Here is a 13,951-nt window from a genome sequence, read left to right on the forward strand (position 1 = left end):
ATTACACCACAATGGTGGCCCAAACCAGTATAAATCTCATGTCCTTTGTGATGTGAGTTCGTCGAGTTCGTCCGCGAGATCTTAGCGAGATAGGGCGTGGATCGGTAGGGAGGAATTCTTCGCGCGCACCCCAGTGTTCGAACCTTGAGGGTTTTGCTGGAACCCGTGATCCGACATTTGGCGCGCCAGGTAGGGGTGCACCGTAGCTCCTCTCCGCCAATCTATGCTCCACCGCCACCGCACTTCGCCCTCATGGCAGGCGCCCCGCTACCGACTCCGACGACCGGCGCTGACGACGGGGCCAGGGGCTCCGAGCCCTGGCCCTCACCCTGCGGCGGGTGCGATGGCCGCCCAAGTTCAAGCCGGAGATGCCGCCGCGCTGCGACGGCGTGGCGGACCCGTCGGCTTTCCTGCTGGCATACGAGGAGGCCGTCCTCGAGGCCGGGGCGATGACAAGGTCATGGCCAACTGGCTGCCCATGGCCCTCGCCGGTGAGCCACGCGCCTGGCTGCTCAACCTCCCTGGATCCACGGTGGCATCCTAGGAGGAACTCCGCGACCTCTTCACTGCGCGCTACGCAGCGCCGGCGCACCACGCAGTCGCGACCATGCTAGGTGGTTCTCAGGCGCCGCCTTCAGAACGCCACATCAAGCCGTTCCTCCGCCAGATTGGCGCCGCTTCCAAGCGCTCGGGGGCTCCACCCGACTGGGCCGCGCCTGAGGCCGACCTCACCTTCAGCTCAGAAGACCACCCCGTCACCACCGCCGTCTCGGGCATGCTTCCGATGCTCTGCACACCCACCATCTGCAGCGTGGCCGTCACCAAGACCCTCATCGACGGCGGCGCCAGCCTCAACTTGCTTTCTGTGGAGGCTTTCAGCCTTCTTCACGTGTCGCTCGAGCGGCTCAGCCTCAGCAAACCTTTCTCAGGAGTTGGTGGCGGCACCGTCTGCTCCCTGAGGCAGATCTGCCTCCCATCACCTTCGGCACGCGCGACAACTACCGCACCGAGCTGGTCGACTTCGACATTGCCCGCATCGGCCTCCCATACAATGCCATTCTCGGGTACCCAGCTCTAGCCCAGTTCATGGTGGCGACTCATCCGGCCTACAACCTCATGAAGATGCCTGGAAGAAAAGGCATCCTCACTGTCAAGGGAGGGCGCCAGGGAGGCCCTGGCAGCGCTCAAGCTCGCCCTCAAGACTGCTGCTGCGGCACAGCCTGCCAACGCGGGCACCTCCGAGCCCAAGGGAGCCGCATCAACCAAGAAGAAGCAGTTGTTCACACAAGACAAGGTGGAAACCAAGCAGGTGCCGGTCAACGAGGATGGGTCCTCAGGAGCCACCTTTACCATAGGTGCCAGCCTCGACCCAAGCCAAGAGGAAGCACTTGTAAAGTTCTTGCGCGCAAACAAGGATATATTTGCATGGGAGCCCAATCAGCTGGTGGGAGTCCCGAGAGAGGTGATTCAGCATCATTTAAGGGTATGCCCCCAATGTGCGCCCTATGAAACAACGGGCAAGATGGTAGTCCACGGAGAAGCAGGCCTTCATCGTCCAAGAGACCCACAAGTTGGAGGCGGTGGGTGCCATTCGCGAGGTTCGGTACCCCGAATGGCTGGCAAACCCCGTCGTAGTGCCGAAGAAAGGCAGGAAGGAGCGAATGTGTGTCGACTTCACCAACCTCAACAAGGCCGGCCCCCAAGATCCGTTCCCGCTCCCACGCATCGATCAGATCGTCGACTCCACCGCCGAGTGCGACCTGCTGTGCTTCCTGGATGCATTCTCAGGGTATCACCAGATCAAGATGGCGGTAGAAGATGTAGAGAAGACAGCCTTCCTGACCCCGTGTGGGGTGTACTGCTACACCTGCATGCCCTTCGGACTGCGCAACGCGGGCGCAACCTTTCAGCGGCTGATGCACATCGCCTTGGGGCGGCAACTCGGGAGAAACACGGAGGCCTACGTCGACGACATTGTGGTGAAGTCTCGGGAGGCAAGGACCTTGATTCAAGACCTGGAGGAGACCTTCGCGAGCTTGCGCCAGGTGAACTTGCAGCTTAACCCGGAGAAGTGCGTGTTCGGTGTCCCCTCCGGCAAGCTGCTGGGCTTCCTCATGTCCCATAGGGGGATCGAGGTGAACCCAAAGAAGATCAAGGCCATTAAGGACATGAGCCCATCGCGGACCCTCAAGGAAATGCAGAAGCTGGCTGGTCGAGTAACTGCGTTGGGACGCTTCATCTCCAAGCTAGGAGAGCGTGCCCTACCCTTCTTCAAGCTGATGAAGAAGAAGGTCCCATTCGAGTGGACCCAGGAGGCCGACCGAGCGTTCCAACACCTCAAGAGATACCTGACCAGCCCTCCGGTGATGGTGGCGCCACGACCCCTCGAACCCCTAGTACTCTACCTTGCCGCTACCCCATACTCCGCCAGCGCAGCGCTGGTGGCGGTTCAGGAGGAGCAAAAAGCCAAGGGCGCGCTGCGCCGAGCCACAGCTGAAGCGATGCAAGATTAGGAAGGCGCCGCAAGAGCCTTAGCAGCGTCAACAGAAGACCAAGCTCGGCAGGACGACGTCACCGAGATTCCCGCAAGCGATCAGGCGTCAGGAGTCCTACCACCTCAGGAGATGTCCCAATCTCCGCAAGACACGAGCCTCAACAGCACGCCAGCCCTCGTCGAACACCCGGTGTATTTTTTCAGCACAGTGTTGCGGGATGCGAGGGCACGATATCCCATGCCTCAGAAGCTCCTGCTCGCGCCCTTGGTTGCCTCGCGCAAGCTGCAGCACTACTTCCAGGGCCACCCCATCAAGGTTGTCTCAGCCTACCCATTGGAGAGGGTGCTCAGGAGCCCCAACTCTGCTGGAAGGGTCGCTGAGTGGAACATCGAGTTGCAAGCATTCCAGCTGGAGTTCAGCACTACCAGGGTCATCAATGGAGCCGCGCTCGCTGATTTTGTGGCAGAATGGATGGACGCCCCGACACTTGAAGTAGGCGAAGACCGGTCTGCCTCGCCAGGAAGCGGGGCGCCAGACGGTTGGGTCATGTATTTCGATGGCGCCTTCGCGCATCAGGGCGCGGGGGCTGGAGCGGTACTCATCTCGCCCACTCAGGACAAGCTCTACTACGCTGTGCAGCTCTGCTTTCAGCAGGGCGAGAAGGTCTCCAACAACATCGCAGAATATGAAGGCCTAATAGCCGGCTTGAAGGCCGCCGCAGCTTAGGGGGTGAAGCGCCGCACCGTTAGGGGCGACTCGCAGCTCCTCGTCAATTTCTCCAACAAAGTGTACGAGCCTAAGGACGAGCACATGGAGGCATACCTCGCGGAAGTGCGAAAGATGGAAAAGCAGTTCCTGGGCCTGGAGTTGCAGCATGTGCCCCGTGGCACCAACAAGGAAGCCGACGACATCACCAGGAGGGCGTCCAAGCGGCAGCCCCAAGAGCACGGCGTCTTCGAGGAGCGGCTCTTCAAGCCGTCAGCAACGCCACCACTTTCAAACACAGCCCTGCCTCGGGAGGAGCTCCCATAGCCGCCTGCCACAAGAGCCTCGACCTGTGGCCTGACCTCAGGAGCTCGCCTGCTCTTGGCGCTCGAGCCCCAGGAGGGATTCTGGACCAAGGAATTCAAGGAATATTTGATGCAAGGGGCACTGCCGGAGAAGGAGGAGGACGCAGAGCGCGTGGCCTGGCAAGCCACGGCGTCCTGCATCCGGGACGGTGAGTTGTACAGGAAGCGGCCAAATGATGTTTCTCTGCGCTGCATTTCCAGGGACCAGGGGAAGGAGTTGCTAATTGACATACACGGCGGGGACTGCGGGCACCACTCGTCGTCACGGACCCTCGTCGGGAAGGTATTCCGCAGTGGGTTCTACTGGCCCACTGCGCTCAACGACGCAGCTGAGCTGGTGAAGTCATGCGAAGCCTGCCAGTTCTAGGCCAACTGCGCTCAACGACGCAGCTGAGCTGGTGAAGTCATGCGAAGCCTGCCAGTTCTAGGCCAAGCAGATCCATCAGCCGGCTCAGGGCCTCCAGACCATCCCACTCACGTGGCCGTTCGCGGTCTGGGGGCTGGACATCTTGGGCCCGTTCCCTCGAGCGCCTGGGGGCTACCGCTACCTCTACGTCGCCATCGACAAGTTCACCAAGTGGGCGGAAGTGGAAGTCGTCTGCACCATCCCAGCTGGCTCTGCTATCAAGTTCATCAAGGGCCTTGTGAGCCGCTTTGGGGTTCCCAACCGCATCACACAGATAACGGCTCGCAATTCACTAGTAACCTCTTCAAAACCTACTGTGCTAACCTTGGAACACAGATTTGCTACGCTTCGGTGGCACACCCCAGGAGCAATGGCCAGGCCGAACGCGCCAACGCAGAGGTCCTGAGGGGCCTCAAGACCAGGACCTTCAAGAAGAAGCTCAAGGCCTACGGCAAGGGCTGGAACGACGAGCTCTAGTCCATGTTGTGGTCCATCCATACCACCGCCACCAAGCCAACGGGTGAGACCCCATTCTTCCTCGTCTATGGAGCCGAAGCAGTCCTTCCTCACGAGGTCAAGCATCGCTCCGCACGGGTCCTGGCGTTTGATGATACGCAGCAGGACGCCACGCGGGGGATGGACCTCGTGCTGGGGGTGGAACGTCGTCGCAAAGCTGCACTAAGGGCGGCAAGGTACCAGCAGGCGATGCGGCGATATGACTGCCGCAACATCCGCTCCAGGATGCTCGAGGCGGGCGACCTCGTCCTGAGGCGGGTCCTCTCAAGGGAAGGGCTGCACAAGCTCTCACCCATGTGGGAGGGCCCGTTCAGGGTCGTCCATGTCTCCAGGCCTAGCGCCGCGCGCCTCGAGACGCAGGACGGGGTACCCATCCAGAACGCCTGGAACATCCAGCACCTTCGGAAGTTCTACCCATAAAGCAAGGCCCAGTGCCTGTTAAGAAAGGCCCAGTGCCTGTGAAGAAGGCCCGGTGCCTGTGAAGAATCTCCGGCCGTGACACTCTCACGTAATAATGAGTGGGGCTGTACACACCCCGGAGTCTCAGGAGTGCCGCCCTCGGGCCTCGGGGGCTCCCTCCCACGGCTAGTGGCAGCACTTAGCTCCGCGCTGGTGAGAAGACTTGAAGACTAGATTAGGTGCCGGACGCGGCTTTTCATTTGCTTTCCGTAGTTGGTTTGCCTTCTCTTAATCGAAGTTTGCTTCTGGTGTTCCTTGCTGATTTGGTTCCTTCACCCTTTGCCGCCTCTTCCGACTCTGGTTCGCTTGTGTTCTCTCTCTCGTATACCTCGCGAGGGGGGCTAGGCAGGTGCCCTCGCGAGCGTTTTTCCTTCCCTCTGCCTTCTCGTGAGCCACCCTCGTTCGAGCCCGCAAGCTGGCGCATCTCTCCTAATCCGTGCCCCTCGGGTACCGCGATATGAAGTGTCGGGTCAAGGCTTGGGTGAACGACAAATCTCCTAGCAAGCTTCCTAACGAATTTTTTTAGCAGTTCCTGAGCAATGACAAACCACTAGGTCAAGACGGACACGAGAAAACGAACGCCTCATAAAGAGGAGGTCGCCCCGAACGCACCAAGCTAAGTTATCTCTGCACAAAATAACAGCACAGCACGGAAGCAGCAAGCGTAACATAATGATTAAGAAGTCATGGTTCGATACACGCCCCTCCGGGCCCATACTGGTTTCATTTTGATGCAGGAAGGAAAAGAGGAACAAAACAAAAGCGGAGCTCGCCCCTGCAGCAGTCCACGGGGGCAGGCCCTTGGCGACGTCCCGGGCTTAATCGGACCCCTCCTCGCGCTTCACGAATGTGCGGCGACGAGACGACCTGCTACCACCTCCGAAGCGGGCGCGGCAACGTGGTGGCTGGTCGTAGCCGCCACTGCTGGAACTGTCGCCAAGAGAGGAGCCACCGTAGTCGGACGAGGCGCGACCATCGGGTTCGCCCTCCTCCTCGTCCCGACCATCACCAAGGCTGAGCACCTCCTCGCCGTCGTTCACCTCAGGGCAGCATCCAGCGTGGCGACCGTCTTCCCCGAACACCCCCACGGTGGGGTCGCGGCGTGCTTGCGGGGACGGCCACGTCCACGCTTCGGTGTCGGGGAGCCGGGCCCCTCCCGACGGGCCTTGCCCTTCTCCGCGGTGGAGAACCTCTTCGACTGCGCCATTGCTGCTAGCAGAGGAGCAAGGAGGACGAAGCAGGTGAACCACGAAGAGATGGGCGACGGGGGCTCTTGCCCCCTCCCCATTTATAGCGGAAGAAGGCCAACCGGTGCCTCCCACGATCGCAGGTAATGATGGTTTTCCTTGCATGTCGCGGGGACTTGTCAAGTCGGGCAGTTGCCGAGGCAGCGTGGGGAAGCGGAGACGCCGACATCCAATCAACCGCCATGCGTCGACCAAGGCCGCAGGCTTTTGGGGCCCGCGGCGCTCCGCGCTTGACCTTTGGCTTCGCCTCGAAGCCAAGCCCGAGCGCGCCTTGGGCCCGGGGGCTACTATCGGTGTTCTGGGAACGGGGGTCCCCAGACTTGCCTACCTGCGGCCCATGGCGTGGCTGAGCTAGCAGGCCCGTACGGCCCACCTTCATCGACAAGGCATCCAAGACCCTCACGAGGGGCCAAGCCTCGCGAGGCGAACGACGCAAGACCTCCTCAGGAGCGGCCTCGCCAGGCAGGCTCACGAGGGGCGGAGAGATCAAGGCAGGGCAAACCTCGCGAGGCTCTCGTGACGTGAGCCATGACGATCAAGATCAGGCGGGCACCAGCGCGCGCAGCGTCCTTGTTCCCTCTTTGGTGCTAAGGAGGCAAGCGCAGGCGCGGAGTACCAAGGCATCAGGCAAAGGTTTCCATATCAGTGCAACGAGACCAAGACCAGCAGGATGGCAGGACGGAGGTCACCATGGAGCCCAACACGGCGTCACCACCAGAGCCTTTTGCAGGCGAAGACCACTTTAGTCAGGATAAGCTGTACTAGCTGTCCCCTTTCAAATTGGCCGTTGTTGGCTCCCTTCCCGCTCAATATTTGGGGAGAGGAACAGGGCCTATATAAGTAGAACTAGCCACCACAGTAGGGGGCATCTGATAACCCATTGAGCAACATCTCACCTACACAAGTTTGCCAAGCACAATAACACCTCAACCTCAGGAGGCTGTTCTTCCCCTTGTAACTGTTCATCCATAGCCCAAGAGGCAATCCACCACCACCACACTGGAGTAGGGTATTACACCACAACGGTGGCCCGAACCAGTATAAATCTCGTGTCCTTTGTGTTGTGAGTTCGTCGAGTTCGTCCGCGAGATCTTAGCGAGCTAGGGCATGGATCGGTAGGGAGGAATTCTTCGCGCGCACCCCATTGTTCGAACCTTGAGGGTTTTGCCGGAACCCATGATCCGACAAATTTCTTTACCACATCATCTTGGTGGCATGACATTACATCAACTAAGGTTTCATGTGTTTCTGATTTTTTTTCGAATTAAAATGCCATGTCACTCCATGCATACGTATGCATGTGTCCATGTCGTGAGACAAAGATGTTTGAAAATTCCTTCTAATTTATTGCACATGGAATTAACTCGCACACAAGTACACAAATATGATTTTTCAAACCGTTTTGGTCAGGCGTTGCATGTAGATGTAGTTCAAATTTGAATTACGGTCATTAAATGGCTAGAAAATCACTTATATGTCTTTAAAAGGTCAAATGACCCCTAGAATTTTCCAAAATTTCACATTACAGTTGTAGTAGTGCACATTAGACGTACAAAAAAATTGAAGGTCGTAAGAGGAAGCTATCTCCCGTTCATCATCAAACATGCATTGTTCCCTCTCGGAACCACGAGCCTTCTAGTGAGTTGCTCCGGTTTGTGAGGGGGGTGTGTCCAAACTTTCATCAAACATGCCAATATTTTACCACATCATCTTGGTGGCATGACATTACATCAACCAAGGTTTCATGTGTTTCTTATTTTTTTTTTGGAATTAAAATGCCATGTCACTCCATGCTTAATTGTGTCATAGCCGTTAGACCAATATGTTTGAAAATTCCTTCCAATTTACTGCACACGGAATTAAATCGCACACAAGTACACAAATATGAGTTTTCAAACCGTTATGGTTAGCTGTTGCATGTACATGTAGTTCAAATTTCAATTACGGTCATTAAATGGCTAGAAAATCACTTAAATGTCTTAAAAGGTCAAATGACCCCTGAAATTTTCCAAAATTTGACATGACAGTTGTATTAGTACTACAAAATTTCTCGTTCATTTAAAACGCCATCCGTTGCCACTTTACTCCAAATTCGTCTTTCACAGCTAATAAAAAATTATCTACAACATCACACACAGTTGTTTTCTAGGAACGGTTTGCGATGAAAATATCTGGGTCTATTTAAGTCTCCCTCCTTAAGCTTCGTCGGCTCGTCTGTTCCAGTGCCGGCAACCCCCGAATCCACGAATCTCGATCCCCATTCCCGCACCCCTTCTTGCAAAGATGACATCGTGGAAATGCTTCGTGAAGGCCCGTACGATGGTCGCGTCCCCCCAAGCGCCTGCGCAGAGAGCGCGGTTGCCTACGCCGAGAGTGCCGCCGCATCCGCATTGAGTGCAGCCGCTTCCGCCGAGAGGGCGTCTGCGGCAGCCGACAGGGCAGCTCTAGCAGCCGAGACGGCTGCAGCTGCTGCTGCGACGGCGGCTGCAAACGCCGAGAGCGCTCGAGCTGCCGTCCGTGCCGCCGATGTCGCCCTGGCCCGGGTCGAGGCCATCCACGCCAAGATTGAGGATGCACACGCCAAATATTCCAGGCCACCTCAGACTCCAGCATGCAACCTGTTGGGGATATAACTATTGGGTATGAACCGCCCAGGAGGGGCCGGGTCATACCAGTGGCGGCTTACCAATGAAGATGGCAGATCGTATGAGCCCGTTGACGGCCCAAGACCCAAAGGCGACTTAAGGCCCAGGGGGATGAACCGCCATGTAAGTATGACTTGTATTGTAAGGCATGTGTAGATAGTCGTCGAGCCGGACACGTTGTGTATGAGCCGGTCGGGACTCTGTGAACCGCCGGGCGTCAAGCTGTGTATATAAAGGGATGACCCGGCGGCGGCTTGAGGCAAGAAACAAGAGATCAAGAACTAGGCTAAGCGTATTTCGCTCCCTGGTAATCGAACCCTAGCAATACCACCTCAACTGGATTAGGCTTTTACCTTCACCGCAAGGGGCCGAACCAATATAAACTCCCTGTGTCCTTTGTCCCGTTTAACCCCTTTAAGCTAACCTAGTTGTGATGGCTCCACGACTAAGTCCTTCCACTAGGACATCTGTTGTGACGATTCCACAACACAACCCACTTTTGAAAAGGCGGCGGTGGCCATGGAGCACTTGCTTCCTCATGAGGTCGCTGAGCGGGAGCTGGTGATGCAGGAGGCGGCGGAGATCGAGGAGCGCCAGGAGGAGAAGTTGCACATGGCCGAGGTTGAGGTAGAAAAGAGTCTGTCCGTCGAGGAATCAGCGGTGGAGTACCAACACGAGCTCTGGCACAGCCACTACTACGAGTACTACAACCTTGAGGGCGACGCTGAGGACGAGGACGCGGTCGACTTCAGCAGGGGGGACGCGGAGTCCACCAATGGCGGCATGTCGCTAGGACAAGTCATCGACGTCTCATCTCACACCGGCGATGCATAGGCCGGTGCGGCGACGGAGTTGTTAAAATTATGCGTACTTAGGCTTTGTTTTTAATGTTGGTCTTTTGTTAGAGCAATGTTTAGGTCAACTAGCTTTGTTTAATTACTAAAATTTCTCAATTCAGTAAGTGTGGTCTGTCTGTTGTACGCTCTTTTGTGTGCCCAAATTAGCAAGCGATGTGAAATTATGCAATGACGTACCCGGGGAAATTTCCACCAAAATTTGAATTATCAAACTCATCCCACGCGCATAAAGCGGAAGAATCGTTTGCGATGCACACAATCGTTCATAGTAAATGGTCCGGCGGCACCGCGCGCAAAGTTTCCATCCACATTTCCAATATTTTGGGCTGCCGCCAAAATATCTACCCCCGCCCCCTTCCCCCTTCCCCACCCCCTTTTGTCCCCGACCACAAGTCACGTTTTCCATGTTTCCTCCTTCCATCCTTCCTTCCTAAGCTATAGCCGCTTCCTCGATCTCGCCGTCACGCATCCTACCGCCGGGGTCGCCATGGTCTTCGTCAAAGACCTCTCCAGCGGTTCCTCCTCCGGCGATGACTCCTTCACCACTGGGGTATGCCTCTCTTCTCTCTCTCTCGGGCTATGACTTGGAATGAAGGATTTTTACCCGGCGGTCGATTTGAGTCATTTCTTCCTCTTGTAGCTCCCTAGGACCATCAGTGGAAACGAATGGAGCGGGGTGGCTGAAGATCTATCTGCTCGTTGTCACCATCAATCTCCAAGCGTGAAGCTAGTTGCGTTTGAATCTGTGGACAGTGGGAGGAAGTTTCTGGCATGTGCGGAGAATGTTAGACCCTCTTACGTTGTTACAAATCATTTGTTAGATGTGATTCAGACACTGTCATGATCCCAACCCATTCATACCACACCTTCAACCAAATGCATCCTAAGACAGTGTCACAGTTTGTATATTAAATTGTTGCCATCTCATCAGCGATGCCATTAGAAAATTATTTGGCACCGCTTCAGCAGTTTGTGCAGCCAACTTTGGTCCACACATCCGAGCAGCCAAGCAGTAAAATACTAAATCTTTATGGCACGAAGGAACTGGGCATCGGAGCAACTACGTGCTCTGGAGTCCGGGTCCCTGATTTTTTTCCGCTGCGTCGGCTCGCCAGTGCAGGGCACCGGTGCGAGATGTAGCAACAGTTGTCTTTACCCCAGTTTTGGCATACATAGTGGACGGCCTTAGTGCTATTAGTTCTATGTTACTAAATTTGTGCATGTACACACCTGTTAGTATCAATTTGATGTCATCCAAACACTGTCGCTATGTTGTTGCAGTTATATTTACCTTCCTCATAAAATGTTCAATTTGTTATTTATTGTACATGAGTAAGAACTTGTAGCGTCGTTGTAGTTAATTATAGCTTCTGATGTTCCAGAATTTGGTTGTTGTCTCAGTAGCAATTAATTCATTTGCACATTGATCTTTTTGAGAAGATATGTCATAATTAACATGTTTCTTCAGTTTTTCAAAAATAAGCATTGGTGATTTTCTATGTTGCTATAAACCCATTTCCCCTACAATTGTTACTGATCTAGTTTTAAATATTATAGGATGAACGGAAGTGTTCTTACTTGGAGTGGATTGATCAAGAGTGGCCACAGTCTTTGAAGATGTGCCTAGCGAAGCTCTAGAGCATATATGAGGAAGAGAACAGACGTAGGCTTAGACAAACTGTTGTCAATGCTGAAGAATATTTGAAGATGCGGGATAAAAAGTTGAAGGTGGAGAATGAGCTCAGATTTTTTAAATCGGACTTTGCTAAGATGGTGTTGGTGAAGGAGGAGGCACTTTCCCAGTTGGCCCGTGCAAAACAGGTTCTTACTGAACTGAAAGCAGGGGTGGATAAGACGAGCCTGGATGATCTCGATTAGAGAAATGAATATATTGTTCTTATGAAGTTGAACTAGCTATAGGTTGTACTGTGTTGTTTACATGTAGCTACCGTACTGTGATGTTATAATATATTTATGTGCCTGATATGAAATTGGCAAATAGTTGTTCGACATGAAATGTGAATTTGCGTAATACTGGAATTATTAATTGTAAACTAATAAACCTGCTAAATGTGGCATGGACCTTTGCTAATGGTTCTAGCAGTAAAAGCGCTTGCGATGGATAGCCCAATGCCACACAGTTTTCTTCATCAAATTGTGTGTGATATAGTTGATAAAAGCAAACACTTAACCAAGGCAGACCGTGTGTGATAGTTACACCTTTCACACACGAGCATACACATAAAACTGTGTGGGATGTACGTACGAACGGAAACGTTTTCCCTGGATTGACTGTGTGGGATGTACATAAGAACGGAAACGTATTCCTTGGATTGACTGTTCGATATACATACGAACGGAAATGTTTTTCTGGGATTCACCGTGTGGGATGTACATACCTATGGAAATGTTTTTCTCGGATTACCGTGTGGGATGTACATACCTACGGAAATGATTGGGTTTCGATAACTTGCCCGATCATACATGGCCCCAGCCTGTGTCCCAGGAGGGCCTATCCCCGACGATTTCTGGGTCGTGTGGGAAGGACCCCCCTATCGCCCACACTCACTTGGAGACGGTTCCAAATGCCGTCTCGGAAAGGGGTTAAAAACCATTTGTATAGCACCGACGCACACCAATGTGATTATTATAGCCTTGTATTTCTTCTCCGATTTGTTGGTTTGGTTTGGCCAACTAGATTGATTTATCTTGCCATGGGAAGAGTGTTGGGAATCGTTGCATGGAAAACAATAAAAATTCTACGCACGCGCAATGATCTATCCATGGAGAAGCATAGCAACGAGGGGGAGAGTATGTCTACATACCCTCGTAGACCGAAAGCGGAAGCGTTTGACAACATGGTTGATGTAGTCGAACTTCTTCTAGCTATGACCGATCAAGTACTGAATGTACGACACCTCCGAGTTCTGCACACGTTCAGCTCGATGACGTCCCTCGTCCTCTTGATCCAACAAGATGTCAAGGAAGTAGATGAGTTCCATCAGCACGACGGCGTGGTGATGGTGATGGTGAAGTGATCCGCACAGGGCTTCGCCTAAGCACCGCGAGAATATCACCGGGGGTGTAAACTGTGGACGGGGGCGCCGCACACGGCTAACAATTGATGTTGTGTGTTCTAGGCGCTCCCTTCCCCACATATATATATATATATAGGTGGGAGGGGAGGAGAGGCAGCCAGGGGGCGCCCCAAGTAGGATCTGAATCCTACTTGGGGTTTCCCCAAGTGGCGCCCCCCCCCTTTCCTATTTTCACCGGAGAAGAAAGGAAGGGGAAGAAGAGAAGGAAGGGGGGCGAACCCCCTCTTCTCCTTCTCCTATTCGGCCACCTGCCATAGGGGGGCGCACCACCCCTTGTGGGTTGGTGTGCTCCCCTCTCATGGCCCATGTCATGGATTTGTCACGGCAGATGTCCTTAGTGTGAGGACATAGTCGTGCGGCCAACGCATCTATGTGGTAGCTTGAGAGGGGTTGAGTGGGACGAGAGACACGAGGTTTTACCCAGGTTCGGCCCCTCACCGTGGAGGTTATGATTGTTGCTGAATGTTAGACCCTCTTACGTTGTTACAAATCATTTGTTAGATGTGATTCAGACACTGTCATGATCCCAACCTATTCATACCACACCTTCAACCAAATGCATCCTAAGACAGTGTCACAGTTTGTATCTTAAATTGTTGCCATCTCATCAGTGATGCCATTAGAAAATTATTTGGCACCGCTTCAGCAGTTTGTGCAGCCAACTTTGGTCCACACATCCGAGCAGCCAAGCAGTAAAATACTAAATCTTTATGGCACGAAGGAACTGGGCATCGGAGCAACTACGTGCTCTGGAGTCCGGGTCCCTGATTTTTTTCCGCTGCGTCGGCTCGCCAGTGCAGGGCACCGGTGCGAGATGTAGCAACAGTTGTCTTTACCCCAGTTTTGGCATACATAGTGGACGGCCTTAGTGCTATTAGTTCTATGTTACTAAATTTGTGCATGTACACACCTGTTAGTATCAATTTGATGTCATCCAAACACTGTCGCTATGTTGTTGCAGTTATATTTACCTTCCTCATAAAATGTTCAATTTGTTATTTATTGTACATGAGTAAGAACTTGTAGCGTCGTTGTAGTTAATTATAGCTTCTGATGTTCCAGAATTTGGTTGTTGTCTCAGTAGCAATTAATTCATTTGCACATTGATCTTTTTGAGAAGATATGTCATAATTAACATGTTTCTTCAGTTTTTCAAAA

Source organism: Triticum aestivum, chromosome 2D (assembly GCF_018294505.1).
Source record: "Triticum aestivum cultivar Chinese Spring chromosome 2D, IWGSC CS RefSeq v2.1, whole genome shotgun sequence".
NCBI lineage: Eukaryota > Viridiplantae > Streptophyta > Magnoliopsida > Poales > Poaceae > Triticum > Triticum aestivum.